The 12,597-nt window shown below is 48.7% G+C and overlaps 2 protein-coding genes across 2 annotated transcripts in view; one reads left to right on the top strand and one right to left on the bottom strand.

The window, feature by feature from the left end:
• Positions 1-12,597, top strand: part of Hoxa3 (homeobox A3) — a 31,717-nt gene that overhangs the window by 12,749 nt on the left and 6,371 nt on the right. Inside the window, exon 2 of the mRNA XM_029535485.1 lies at positions 4,262-4,344. The gene's annotated coding sequence lies outside the window, so the exon portion shown is untranslated. The remainder of the gene's footprint in view (positions 1-4,261; positions 4,345-12,597) is intronic.
• The window catches only part of LOC110317432, a 39,874-nt gene that overhangs the window by 27,040 nt on the left and 237 nt on the right, over positions 1-12,597 (bottom strand). The window lies entirely within an intron of this gene.

The following is a 12,597-nucleotide window of genomic DNA, read 5'->3' as shown; positions in this document are numbered from 1 at the left end:
ATATATATATATATATATATATGTATTATGTGTATGTGTATATGTATGTATATCACTCTGGGAATTGCGTATCAAGCCAAAAAACCTCAATATTTTTTCAACTCAGATGTTCATCACGTAAGGTAAATTCTTATATTTCTCCTCAGTGGAAGGACAAATCTGAAAGATCCACTGGCTTCCTGGAGATCATGGTAGGTTGGACATCTTTCATTTGTGCCCTCAGAAAAGGAAGTGAGAGTGAAAACAGCTTTCTTTCTGCTGATTTGGGGTAAAGTAGCATTTTTGTATTGACAAGTGATAGTATTGGTGTTTTGTAAAACCAGGATTACTGAAAATGCTACAAATGATCTCTTCATGGTAGGTATTATATTTGTGATTCAGCCTTTAAGGGAGCTTGCTGTAACAGCTTAGAAAAATCTCACTGTGCATCTCTAAAATCATTCATTGTCTGCCCTTTGTCAGGGCAACCATAAGAGTTCACCAAGAGGACAAATTTTCTATCTCATTAATTTTTTTTTTAAGCAAACCTACTAGTCCTTCAAACCCTTGACCTTTAAAGACAGTATTTTGTGTAAGCTGTACGCATGCTCTTCTGTTCTCTCCCCTTTACTTCCCCTCTCCCCTCAGTACACATTTATCCCATTTAGTCACAGGGCCAAGCTGTGCATAACTCTGGAGAGAAAAGTTTTGTCAACATCTGAAATCAACCTAAATCGGATAGGAGACACTTTAATGGTCACAGTTTGAATTAAGTACTTAACACTCTCCCCCTTGAAGAAAAATGGCAGTTTGCAGGCGTTCTTTGCTAGTTTTGCTGAAATCTACGATATACCTGGTGTTTTATTACAGCAGGAACTCATCTGTGACAGGCATAGTGGAGTACTTAATACCCAGGATGGAGCTCATGGGGAGATTACTCAGATATATGGGTGGGCCCATTCACAGGACTCTGTCTTTATACCAGCAATCCCGGGGTGCCCTAGTCCCCTCTCCTTCTTCCCCCTCTCCCACATCTCCTGGGCATCTCTGTTCCCCTAAGCTCTCACACTGTGCCACTGTCCCCTGCTGCTTTCCCTCCAGCAGTTCCAGCAGAGAAACAGATCATCAGCAGCAACCCTTTAGAGTGGAAGGAGCAACACCTCAAAGAATAGATGTAGCAAAAGACAGCTTCCAGTTTCCCATCTCCATGAGTGGGTTCTGTACAAGCAAAGGCCTTCACTATCATTCTACTGATGTCTGCTTGTGTATATGCACACACACACACACACACACACACACACACACACACACACACACACACTCCTGCAAGGAAGAACTCAGGCTCAGCCTTTCCCAGTGGCTGTTTCTGGCATCCTCTTTCCTATATTATACACTGGATCAAGTAAGACAAGACAAAAGAGGATGGTATGTGCCCAAGCAGTGGTGGTGCACGCCTTTAATCCCATTATTTGGCAGGCAGAAGCAAGTGGATCTTTGAGTTCGAGGCCAGTCTGGAACAAGTTCCAGGACAGCCAGGGTGACATGGAGAAACCCTGTTTTGAAAAAACAAACACAAAGAAGCAAACAATAACAATAAAGAGGATGGTATGACAATCAGAGGAGGGGAGGAGGAAGTCATGGGGTAGAACTAGGAGGTGTCAGGAACCCTTCTAGTCTGTAGCTTCTACCTTGGAACTTCTAATCTGAAGGGGACCTTAAGTGTTCAAGATGAAAAGTGTCTCACTTCACAAGAGAGGACACTGAAGCAGTTGAATGGCTCTTAATGTTCCCCATGATAGTGAGCATGTGGGTCATAGAGCCTTTGCCATCACTCTGAATGGACAGAAGTGCATAGGCATCTTCCTGCTGAAGGAATTATTTTGTTTTCATTGATGATAAACAAGAATAGAAGGCTGGACATATAGATATGCAGGCTTCTGCTGATGCGTAGGACCACACAAGTGTGTGCATAGTCTGAAAGAATGGATGTATCACCAAAGCTGCCTTGGGAGATTATGTAGCTACCCCCCCCCCCAAGTCTTGGCACTCAAGCAGGTGGGTTGACCCCTGAGTTCAGGTGAGGGATGTCTGGTCCTTGCCGGGTTAGTGGGTTAGTAGCATGACTAATTCTGTTGTGCTCAACCTAGCACTTCCATGCTGTTCCCTTTTAGGGAAAGGGTGGTTGTGTTCTGGAGGCCTGGGTGGGGGAGCCAAGTATGGGCTTTGGTTGCAACTGACAAAGGTGTAGCGCCTGTCAGAATAGAGGGAGATATTGAAATTGTGATCTTTTGTGGTCATGTGACTCGTTAAATAATTAATGCAGATCATCAGGAGTGGATCTGATTCTTCAGGGCTGCACTTCTAGGAATGAATCTCTCAGTAGTGAGACTCCAACTTCCTATTTGATTTTTAAATACACACACCTTTAGATTTATCTCCAAAGGCATTTAACTCCTTCAGGCAAGAGCCCTTCGGCGTGGAGAACAGAGAGCTATCTGGCGATCACCGGGTCAAAGGCTTTCTTGCAAGACTGCTGGGAGTCCAGGGAGGCTCTGTGTCCAGGGAAATGTGAGTTCCGGCTCAGACTTTTCCTCCCCCCCCCCCCGGTCATATTCTGGTTTTGGTGATGAAGTGGAACAGAAGCGCAGACAGTTGGTAATATGCTGGGGAAGGCTTCAGAGATACCACAGGAGGAGCACTCGGCTTTGTTCAATTTTTCCCGGCATTCATAAATCACCAGTGCTAGCTAAAGCGAGCAAGGGAGCAAGTAGACGCCAAAAAAAAACGCGGAGAGAGGCCATGGCTGCAGCCATTGCAGAGCGAGAGAGTCAGCAGAGAGCAGCAGCGTCTCTCCGTGACTCATTAGTCTGAAGGATTTATGGGAAACAGGAACCATGAATATTAGACTTGAGAATAAAAAAGATAGCAACAACAATAATAACCATAATAATTACAATGTTCCTATGCGTTGTGCTTGTGATGGTGGTGGTGGAGGAGGAGAAAGAGGAAGAGGAGGAGGGAGTAAGGGAAGGGGGAGGGGGTGAGAACGGGGCACAGATCTTTCTGGGATGAAGTTGAGTAGCCAAGTACCTAGCAGCTAGGGCCCACCTTCATCAGGATCACACCAGGAGTCCCAAGACCAGAGGACTCTCCTCTGGAAGAGTAGGAGTTTGACAAGACAAAGGGACCCAGAGAGGATGCTGGCTGGCCCTAAACACCCTTGTGCAGGGCAAAGGCAGGTGGAGTTGTGGCAGAAGGCAGCTGCCAGTTTGCTGCTACCCCTCAGCGTTCTAGGAGGCTCCCAAACCAAGAGTCAGGCGACTCCCTAGCTTCTTGGTGGTTCTTTGCTGGCGGTCAGCAAGATTGCATAGGTGTAGGATAAACCTGCACAGGGCTGGTTTGGAGCAGGCTGGCAAGTGGTTTAGGGTCAGGGCTATAGAAGCAAAAGTCCTGCACAGTTGTAGCAGAGGACTAACAAGCTGGTACCATTCTCTATCATTTCCTGATGTCTGAAAGCTGTTTAGAGGCACCTTGCCTGGTTAGCAGGCAAGGAGGTGTTGAAGTGGGGAGGCATGAGGNGGGGGGGGGGGGTTGCAAAGGTATGGCTGGTACTTATCTTCTAGCACTTTGCTCTTGCTTGGTTCCTAGCAACAGTAGTTGGTCTGGTTTTAGTGACTGGGCGCTGTTTTAGTCCTGCAAGCCCACCAGGACCAAGAAATAGCTTGCCCCAGCAATTGGGTAAATCAGAGGACAAAACCTCCCAATACTGCCTCTGATCTGTGGGGCTGAGCAGGGGTCTGATTTCCCGCCAACAGAAATGAACACTATTAGTGAGGTTTCAGCAGAATCTGATTGAATGCTTCCAGACAAGGCTTTCCATTGTTTGCAAAAGAAAATAAAGCTTGCGTTCACATTTCCCAAGCTGGGGTACATCCAGAGCTCGGCCACTGGATCCAGCATCACCAGCAAAGCTGTCTTCTTCTTCCCTCCCTCTGATTCACCCCCCATCCCCCAAAAGCTATACAAAAGGAAAATAAGATTGTGGATGCACAGATGGAGTATATATTTGTTTTACAAAAATAAATCACCGTCTTCAGGCCATTTGTAGACTGGAATATTTCGAGCTATGAGTGTGTCTCATGGACCAGTGCCCTGGCGACAACTCCATGTCCGCGTCACCCTGGGGCCACCCTGGCGCCCACACAGGACACATTTCTAGCTCCAGTCTTCACTCCCTTCCTTCACAGTCACTATTCACCCTCTGGTGTTTATTTGTCTGCAGAGTGTCTGGACACTGGAAAAAAAGATTCCCTGAGCACCTGGAAGTGGAGACCATTCCTGGTTCAGATTTAAACATCTTTGGAGGTAAGCCTTGCACCATACTCTTCCCCAGGCTTGGGACTTCGCACCAGGAGGCCGGGAAAAGTGTACCTCCCCCGCTCCTGGCAACTAGAGTTGGCTGAAAGAGGTTTTGGTCAATATTTAACTTTGGCAGAGTTTGGAGCTGGGCTCCCGGAGGACCATGTGGGCATGAGGCAGACAAAGAGCAGGCTCCAAAGTTGCAGTAGGCAGAGAGTGCAGAAGCAAAAGATGAGGTAGGGAGAGCCTGAGGGTGTGTGTGGATGTCTTCCTACAAGCCCCAAACAGACCACTACACCCAACAGTAAAGCAAAACCAAGTAAGGCCCAGGGCAGCAGTGCAGCTGCTATGTGGGCTATGGCTGTGGACAGACCCTGGAGGCTGTGAGTTTGGAGACTGCCAGCCAGTCCCAGCTCCGGGGTGAGAAAACCTACACTTTCTCTGTTCCCTATGCAGTCTTTCCAGGGTGTAGGCCTTGAAGAGTCTGCCCCAGTCTCTTATCAGAGCAGACCCACAATGCTTCCCACAGCAAAAGCTCAGATCTTCTATGTCTGAATGTTTTTTTTTTTTTTTTCTTTTTCTGTTTGGAACAAGGGGGAAAAACTCTTTAAAATTCTTTTCAAGTTCTGGCTTAATTTGTTCTTTTAGTTTGAGATGCAGGGAGGTAATTACTGTGGTTTATTACCTTGTAAAAGAGCCATAAATTACTGGCCTGTTTGGGGGAAGGGTTACTGGAATAGCTCTCAGAAGCTTGGTATGAACGGGTGAGTTTGCTTTGTTCTTTTGGGGGTTAATTTTCTTCTTGTTGTGCTGGGAATGGAACCCAGGGCCTCTGAGTATACTGGGCAAGAAAGCACACCATCATTGAGCTATGAGGTATCACCAACTCAGGGATTGCTTCTTACAACAGCAGCAACAACAAACTTTTCAGATTTTGTTTTCTGTTTCCTAGGTCCAAACCTTTCCTAAAATTAGCTCCCCAGAAAGTTATCAGATTGTTAATCAATTCCAACATGCTACTCAGTGGTGACCTAAGGCTGGGATGTGGTTTGGGATACAATTATTTTATCAGATAGGAAATAAACAGTCTTAGTAATGGAGTTACTTTCTCATCTATGCGTGTCTAGGTGTATCAAGTACAGATGGAATATTTTAGGAACTTACAACTCTGTGATTTGCATAACTGCAAATAACAGGACAATTGTCGATATTAAAAGCTGCAGCGTAACATGGTGTACACATCCACTTGTGTCTAGAGAGCTTGGAGCCCATTTGTATTACAGTTGTACCCACAGGAAATAACTCATGTTAAGTAAAGATTTATCATTTGAGTATAGTTTTGATAGAGAAATCAGATTGCAGTGTTTGAGTACAGATGTATCTAATCTGCCAGCAGCCAGGCAAATATTGACTAATGGTCTGCAAGCTTGGTCACCTGCTCCTTCCAAGCCAGCTTTCCCTCAGTTTGGCTCTGGTAGCCTGGCTCACAGCATGGGTTCTCAGCCCTGGCAGAGTGGGATGAGTGGAAAGGGGCTAGTGACTTTCCCACTGGCTACCCCCAGTTTTCCTTCAGCTGATTGCTGGGTCCCTGTGTGGGATGCCCAACCTAAGCTGTTTTTTTTTTTTTTTTCCTTCATAAGTTAAATTTCTTTTGACCTCCTCGGATTTCTTTCCCCTTCTCAGCCCCACCACCATCAATCCTAATGTTAGTTGTTAAGCAGCAGTTGGGGCATCAGTGGGTATGTTGGTGACATAGAGACTCCAGCATGGGACTGAGATGCCAAGGGGCCTCAAATGAAGTTAAGCCACCTCTCTGAGACAGCACTAGAGACTGCTTCTATTGATTTATGGCCTTCAGAGTTTCAGTTTGCTTGAAAACTGTTGAAAGAGTTCTGAAAGGGGCTCTTCTCATCTTCCAATGGATGCCTCTGCAAAAAAACTGGGGGAGGGAGCTGTCAGACTTGGCCATGTTTCTAGGTCCCTTTCTGTGGTATCTGAAAAGCTGGTTGTGAATGACTGAGGAGTGGGTATCACATGGAGCAGAAGACACAAAAGATGAGTAAATTGAATCCTTGCAAGACAGAAGAATATGTTTTGGAAGCCAGTATTTGGTTTGTTTCTTATCTCCCAAACCTGGACCAGGCAGGTTTGGATTCTTACTTTGCAGCTTCTGACTTAGGTCATGGCTAGGGGAGTTTCTATAGATCTTCTCCCTGCCAGAACCTTGGAAATACCTTAGGCTAGTCCTCACTTCCCAGGTGTCAGGCCTCCTCTTTTATTGCTGTGGTGATTTGTACACCCTCATCCCTCAGGAGATGTACATCCATCTTTACTTAGGGCCTTACCATTCTCAGCAGACCCCTTTTGGGTCCCTTCTGGTGAGAAAAGTGGGGAGGCTCATACACAGTCTCCTGCAGTTGCTACAACTAAGCACCACAGGTAGAACCAGCTGAAGACTGACTCCTCTCCTCGGGAATAAGAGGGCATTCTCAAAACACTCACAGTTCGGAAATGAAAGCAGGGAACTTTTTAGAGGCCTGTGGAAAAGATGAGATGCATAGGCAATGCCACCAAACAAGAGTAGGGGTGGAGCCTGGGAGGACAGTTTATTTGCTTTAACCAGGTTCTACTAAGCAGAGTCAGTTGCAGCTGGTAAATGTGGATGTGTCTTAGGAGTGAGTGTACAGGACAGTCTGAGGGGAGGGTCTCAGGCTGACTGGGCTAGCACAGGAGACTCCAGTGGCCTTCAGCGCTTCCCCCTGTTCCAGAGGCAATTAGATAATTTCCTCTTACATTTTTCATCTTTGGAGGCATATAATTTCATGTATCACTCAGCTATGCACGGAGGAAATGCATAAGTATGGGTTTGGCTAGGGCCTTAGGTTTCTCCAGATTTAGCAAAATCCTGACCCACAACTCTATAGAGGAGCACCACTTTCCTAGTAGGCTGCCTCCGAACAAAACCAACTGGACTTGGAGCAGAGACTTGAACATTTTGTTGGGTAATTATAGGCCTTTGGTTTCATCAGTGGCTGTGGTGTATAGCGTGGGTGTGAGCAAACTCCATACAATTGCAGGCCATAAAGAAGTCTGCTGACTGATCCAGTGACTAGCCAGTCATTTCTAGGCTTGCCTCTTGTCTTTTGATATGCTAGTCTGTGGGTCAGAGAAGCCTGGAGGGGGTGGCGACTGGGCATGCTGAATTCAATTTGTCTGTAAAGGGGAGGCCATAGGGAAAGTTAAGTGGACACTAAGAAGACAGACAACATTGCTGTTCCCTGTGTTTGGAGTGTGTGTAAAGAAATGCACATAGGAGATAAGCGCCTTTGTGTGGTATGTATTTGTGTGGGGTACCCCCCTCATGCTCTTACTGGTAAGATAGAGCTCCAACCCTGGACTGGCTACAGTCCCCTACTTTTCTTTCACAAATCTAAATATTCTGCTTGGAAACCTGGTTCCTTCAGTGATTCCCTATTTCAAATAAAAGGCTTTAAGTTGACGTATGACCACGTGAGCACCTAATACTGCACATTATTGTGGTATTTGGAGCGGAGAGGAACCCAGGCAGGCTTCCTCTGCGATTACATTTTCTAGGTTCTCTTTAGAGCGAAAGCTTCCCCCCCACACACACACCTCCTCCTTCTCCATCTCCTTCCCCTCCATCTCCTTTCCCTTCTCCGGAGCGAGCGAGCGAGCGCTGGAACGAACGGTTTGCAGTTTTCAGCTCTCATGGAGCAGTTCTGGGCAAGCTATCCGATGGGACTCCCGGCCACACCAGGAGGATGGGATTTATTTTAAGGTATTTCCTCTGATTGTTCATACCTAGGGTGAGTTATGGCTGTGGGAGACAGAGGTCAGGCGAGTAGACCCTGGATCACGCACAGGACCCTCACCCTCCCTCCGTCTTCCTTTGTTTCTGTTTTAGAACTGAAAGCATTTGAAAGATTCCCAGTCGCTCCTCAGACTCTGAGTTTAATTCCCTGGAAAGTATTGTGGGATGTAAAGAAGAGGGCACTTGTGGGCTACAAGATGGGCCCAGTAGTCTCTAGTTTTGGGGTTGCTTTGTCCCACTGCAACCTGAAGTCCCAGGAGCTAAGCTCCAGACGGAGGTAGGATTCTCTCAGGCAGCAGAGGTGGCTGGAAGCTCTGGTTAGGAGAGGTGGCCAGCAAGAAGCTAGAAGGGCCAGACCGTGTGATAAAGGTGGGGGCCAGTAGCTGAGAAAGGGGAGTCTCTCTCCATTTGGCCAGTGTTTGCTGAGCAGGATGGAGGGTTAGGGCTGACCTGAGCAGCCTGAGCAAATGGAAGAGGAAAATCAATGAGAAGAATGTGCAGACACACTGCCATTTTACTGATGATGCTTCCAGCCACTTTGTTCAAGGCTGGGTTGCGGGGGCAGAGTTCCCCATGCCGGACCCAGTGATTCCAACCTGGAGGGCATGCCATTGTTTCCAGAGCCATAGCTGCCTGGGAGGGATGGAGAGAGAAGCCTGGGGTGCTGGTGGGCATGCCAGCCGCCTGGAGGTTTGGTCTGTGGGATTTGCGGAAGGGGTCTGGGGCTTAGTTTGAGCTCCCACCAGTGTTTTTGGGTTGGGTGCTTTCTGTACACCCTAACCCAACCTGGAGAGTTAAAGAACAGCCTATGTGCCCAAGATTGGAGGGAATTCTGTAGCTGTAGTCCTTAGCAAGCAGAGACAACATTTCTCTGGCTTTATATCCCCCGAAAGGAAGCTATTGCCAGACTGGGAGATTAGTTAAACTCCTCCGCTTCAAAATATCGGCCAGGCTGGGGTAATTGGGCTTTGGGGACCTTCTTCTCCTGGGAAGAGTGAAAGACTTTGGGAAGGTGGAAGAAATTGCTCTTTACTTTGCTCCTTGAAGCAGATAAAGAGATCCCTGTGAGGAGTTAAGAATAAAATTTGCCTTCTTTAGTTAAAAAAATCATATTCCTTTATTTAAAAAATTTAAACCAGGCTTCTTCGATTTGAGTGAGATTTACTTCCCCAGGCAGGGCGGATTCTGCCCTCCCTCGTGCCGACCTCGGTGGTAACTGTGCTTAACTGAGGCCGTTTGAGTGCTCTAAAACACCCCTTGGAAATAAAATGTAAGCTTTAATTGCTGTTCAATTACTTGTCAGCATTTCATATGATTTATGACCCAGTTCTGGTGCATTTTTGACCCAGTTAAAGACTCATAAATAATATAGTTTCACTAGAAAGAAGGAGAAATGGAGTAAAGGTTTGTTAGAGGCATCTTTTTATTGTGGCTTCAGTGCCGACAAGAGAATAAATATCTAACAACAGACTCTCCAACCTGGTTCTGTATAAAAAGCATGCACAGTAAGAAGCCAATAACTGCTTTCATAGAGCACAGTTGGCTTTTTTTCTCCCTCCCAGGAAAGAGCTAAAGCCACCCAGGTTATGGCCAGACGATTAGCTATTAGAAAGACTGGTCCCCTCGACTCTCAAAGTACCAGCCTCATCTTCATAGGCCAGCATAATTTCCTCAATACCTTCCCTCCCCATCTTTGGATTTTAAAGATACTTCTTGCCAAAAGTTATTCCTCACCTTCCTCCCTGGCTTGCACACAGAGCCCTGGAGCGGTGAGCCCCCTCAGAGATGGGCAGAACACTCCTTGAATGGCAGAAAGGTTCCATCAGGCACCTTCGTTGCTCCAAGTACTCTTCTGTGCCTGAGAAAATGCTTCCTCTGTTCACGCTGGAAATCATGGAACTTAGAGAAGATAGGGAAGTAAGCCCACGGATGGTGAGCAAAGAAAAGCTTGGTGGTTTGGGAGAAGCTGTGTGAACTGCGGGATTAGCCTGGAAAGCGGCAGTAAGCAATTTCTAGAGGTGGATATCAAATAGCAGCGAATCTTCAATCACAACCCAGTAACAAACCAACAAAACCTTGCTATTATAAATTATTAATTTTAACAATCTCGCCTATGCTTGCTCCAAAGCCAGCCTTCTGGATTTCAGATGAGCCGCGCATAAGGCCCGGGTACCCGCAATCTAAGTGCCAGGACGCCAGACCCGCGTCTTGAAATCAGAGCTCTATTTTGCCGGCTGGGGCCCACCGCCCAGAGCCACCTAGGTGCTAGTCGAGGGCGCACAGAGCTGAGCTCTCCCGCTGCTCCTGCACTTCCTGCGGTCCGGCCTGGTCTTGGAGCTTGGGCTGCTGGGCTTGGTTTGGTAGAGAAAGGTATGCGTTGCATACGCCCTAGCCCTTTGCTCCAACGCTCTCAGCCCGCTTGGCCCAGACAGTTCACTCCTAGGTCTGGTTCTCACGGCCTTCCCTGCAGCTGGCTTAGCTGAGAAGGCGGTGAGAGTCGCGTCAGCAGTTTGGAGGAGAAAGTGCGGGTTGATTATTGACCCACGCCTTCTTTCTTCAAATGCCACATCCGACCCTGAGGGTTTGAAGAGAAAATGCCGCCGAGCGGATTTTTGCGGCCGGCTCTCACCTCCTACACGTCCCGGGCTCTTCCCTTTCAAGTTGCGCCGCTGCAATCTGCCATAAGGAGCAAGTGTTTGCTGTTTTGTGCTCTGTTTACAGCTTTGGGGAGCCGAGTCATAAATCTTGCCCAGCCATAAATGACAAAAACCATTGGTATGCATGAGGCCACCCTGGCCCGGAGTGCTTTTTTGATTTCTCCCTTTCCCCCCTGGCTTTGTTTTTGCTCTAAGGTGACACTTTGGCTCCCTGACAGTTTAAACATACTACTTATATTTTTAACACCTTCCTTTGAGAGGGACCCTCGTTGCCGCCTCGGAATAGCACGAAATCTCCATTTCCCCCACCCCCATTCTTGCTTTGGTGGAGTTTGTTTCTGAAGCTGGGAAGCTGAACGGGGCATTGGGAATGATCCCATCCTCTTTAACGTTGTGGCATATTACCAAGCAAAATTAGGCTTTTCCTCAACCCAGCAGAAGGAAGGCTATTCAACTAATTAGAGGGTGAAATATCCCGGATGTCCATTTGTGTTGGTGGCTTAGCTATCTTCTTCATGGGCTACCTGCTTCGGTGCCCGCCCGTACCGTGCAATGGGTACACAAGAGGTGGAAACTCAAGTTTCGGAATATCTTTGTGTGTGCCTGAGCCCAGAGAGGTTCATTTTACTGTCGGGACAGTTGTCCATCTCCCTGGGATACTTCCTTCCGTTAAGCCTAGAAATTTAACCAAAAGCAGTTGAACTGCATTTGGGAGGTGTCTGGAAATAGGCTCTACACCACAGGGACTGGCCTTAGGGTGTCTGTACTGGGAGCGGCAGGTGAAGAAAACTGCCCAAAGTCAGGGCAACTCATTTCTTCTTCTCTTCTTTCCCCACCCCCCACCCCATGAAAATGTCCATGGCAGGGAATTGCGTGGTTTCTCAGACAGATTCTTAAAAAATAGAACCCCGCAAGAGAGCCCCTTTGTGAGAGCCGTTTGTCCTCATTAGCATAATTTTCCTGGACTTTAGTGACGCCTAGGAAGGAGAGGGAGGGCGTGGGGTGGGGGAGGCCGCCCTCCTCCCGCTACCGCGGAGCTTGCTCTGCTCCTGTTCCTCCCCTCGCCTCAGCCCCATCCCCCACGCCGGCGCTTCCCTAGCCGCTCTGCTCTCCCCTCCCGCCCGCCCCGGCACCCCTTACCGCACCCCCCGACCGACCCTTGCTCGGCGCAGTATTCATAAGAAACATACCCAAGTCGGTGCCACTAGCCCCGCGGAGCCCGGCCGCACCAGCGCTTATCTGGGGCCGCCGCCGCGGATAGGGCGGGGGCGGGCGTGGGGGAGGGGAGGGGAAGGGAGGGGAGGGGGTCCAGCCGCCCCAGTCCGCCGGGGGCCAGCCGCCGGAGCAGCCAGCGGTCCAGCTCTCCGCCGAGTCCCGGCCTTGGGGTCTCCCGCCCGCACGCCCGCCCGCCCGCCGGCTCGGCGGATGCTGAGGGTCGGTGGCCATCCCGCGCCGAGGGGACCCGGGGCCGCAGCCTGAGCCCGAGCCCGCGGCGGCCGTCAGAAGTTAAGGTAAGCGGGGCCACCACCGGCCGCTCTCAGCGTTGAATGGTGGAGTGTACGTCTCGGTGATTTATGGCTGCAGACTTAAATCTCGGTTCAAGAAGAGTTCACAAGCCGGAGCTTCCTCGCCGGCAGTGACTGATACCCTCACACTTCAGTTCAGGCCGCGCTCCCATCCCCGCCCCCACTCTCCCCTCTTCCCTAGCCCAACATCAACTTTTCTGGGTTGGAGAGAGAGAGAGAGAGAGAGAGAGAGAGAGAGAGAGAG

This window comes from Mus pahari, chromosome 2, assembly GCF_900095145.1.
Source record: "Mus pahari chromosome 2, PAHARI_EIJ_v1.1, whole genome shotgun sequence".
Taxonomy (NCBI): Eukaryota; Metazoa; Chordata; class Mammalia; order Rodentia; family Muridae; genus Mus; species Mus pahari.
Note: the sequence above shows the minus strand (reverse complement) of the source record. Positions and strands in the feature narration are given on the sequence as shown.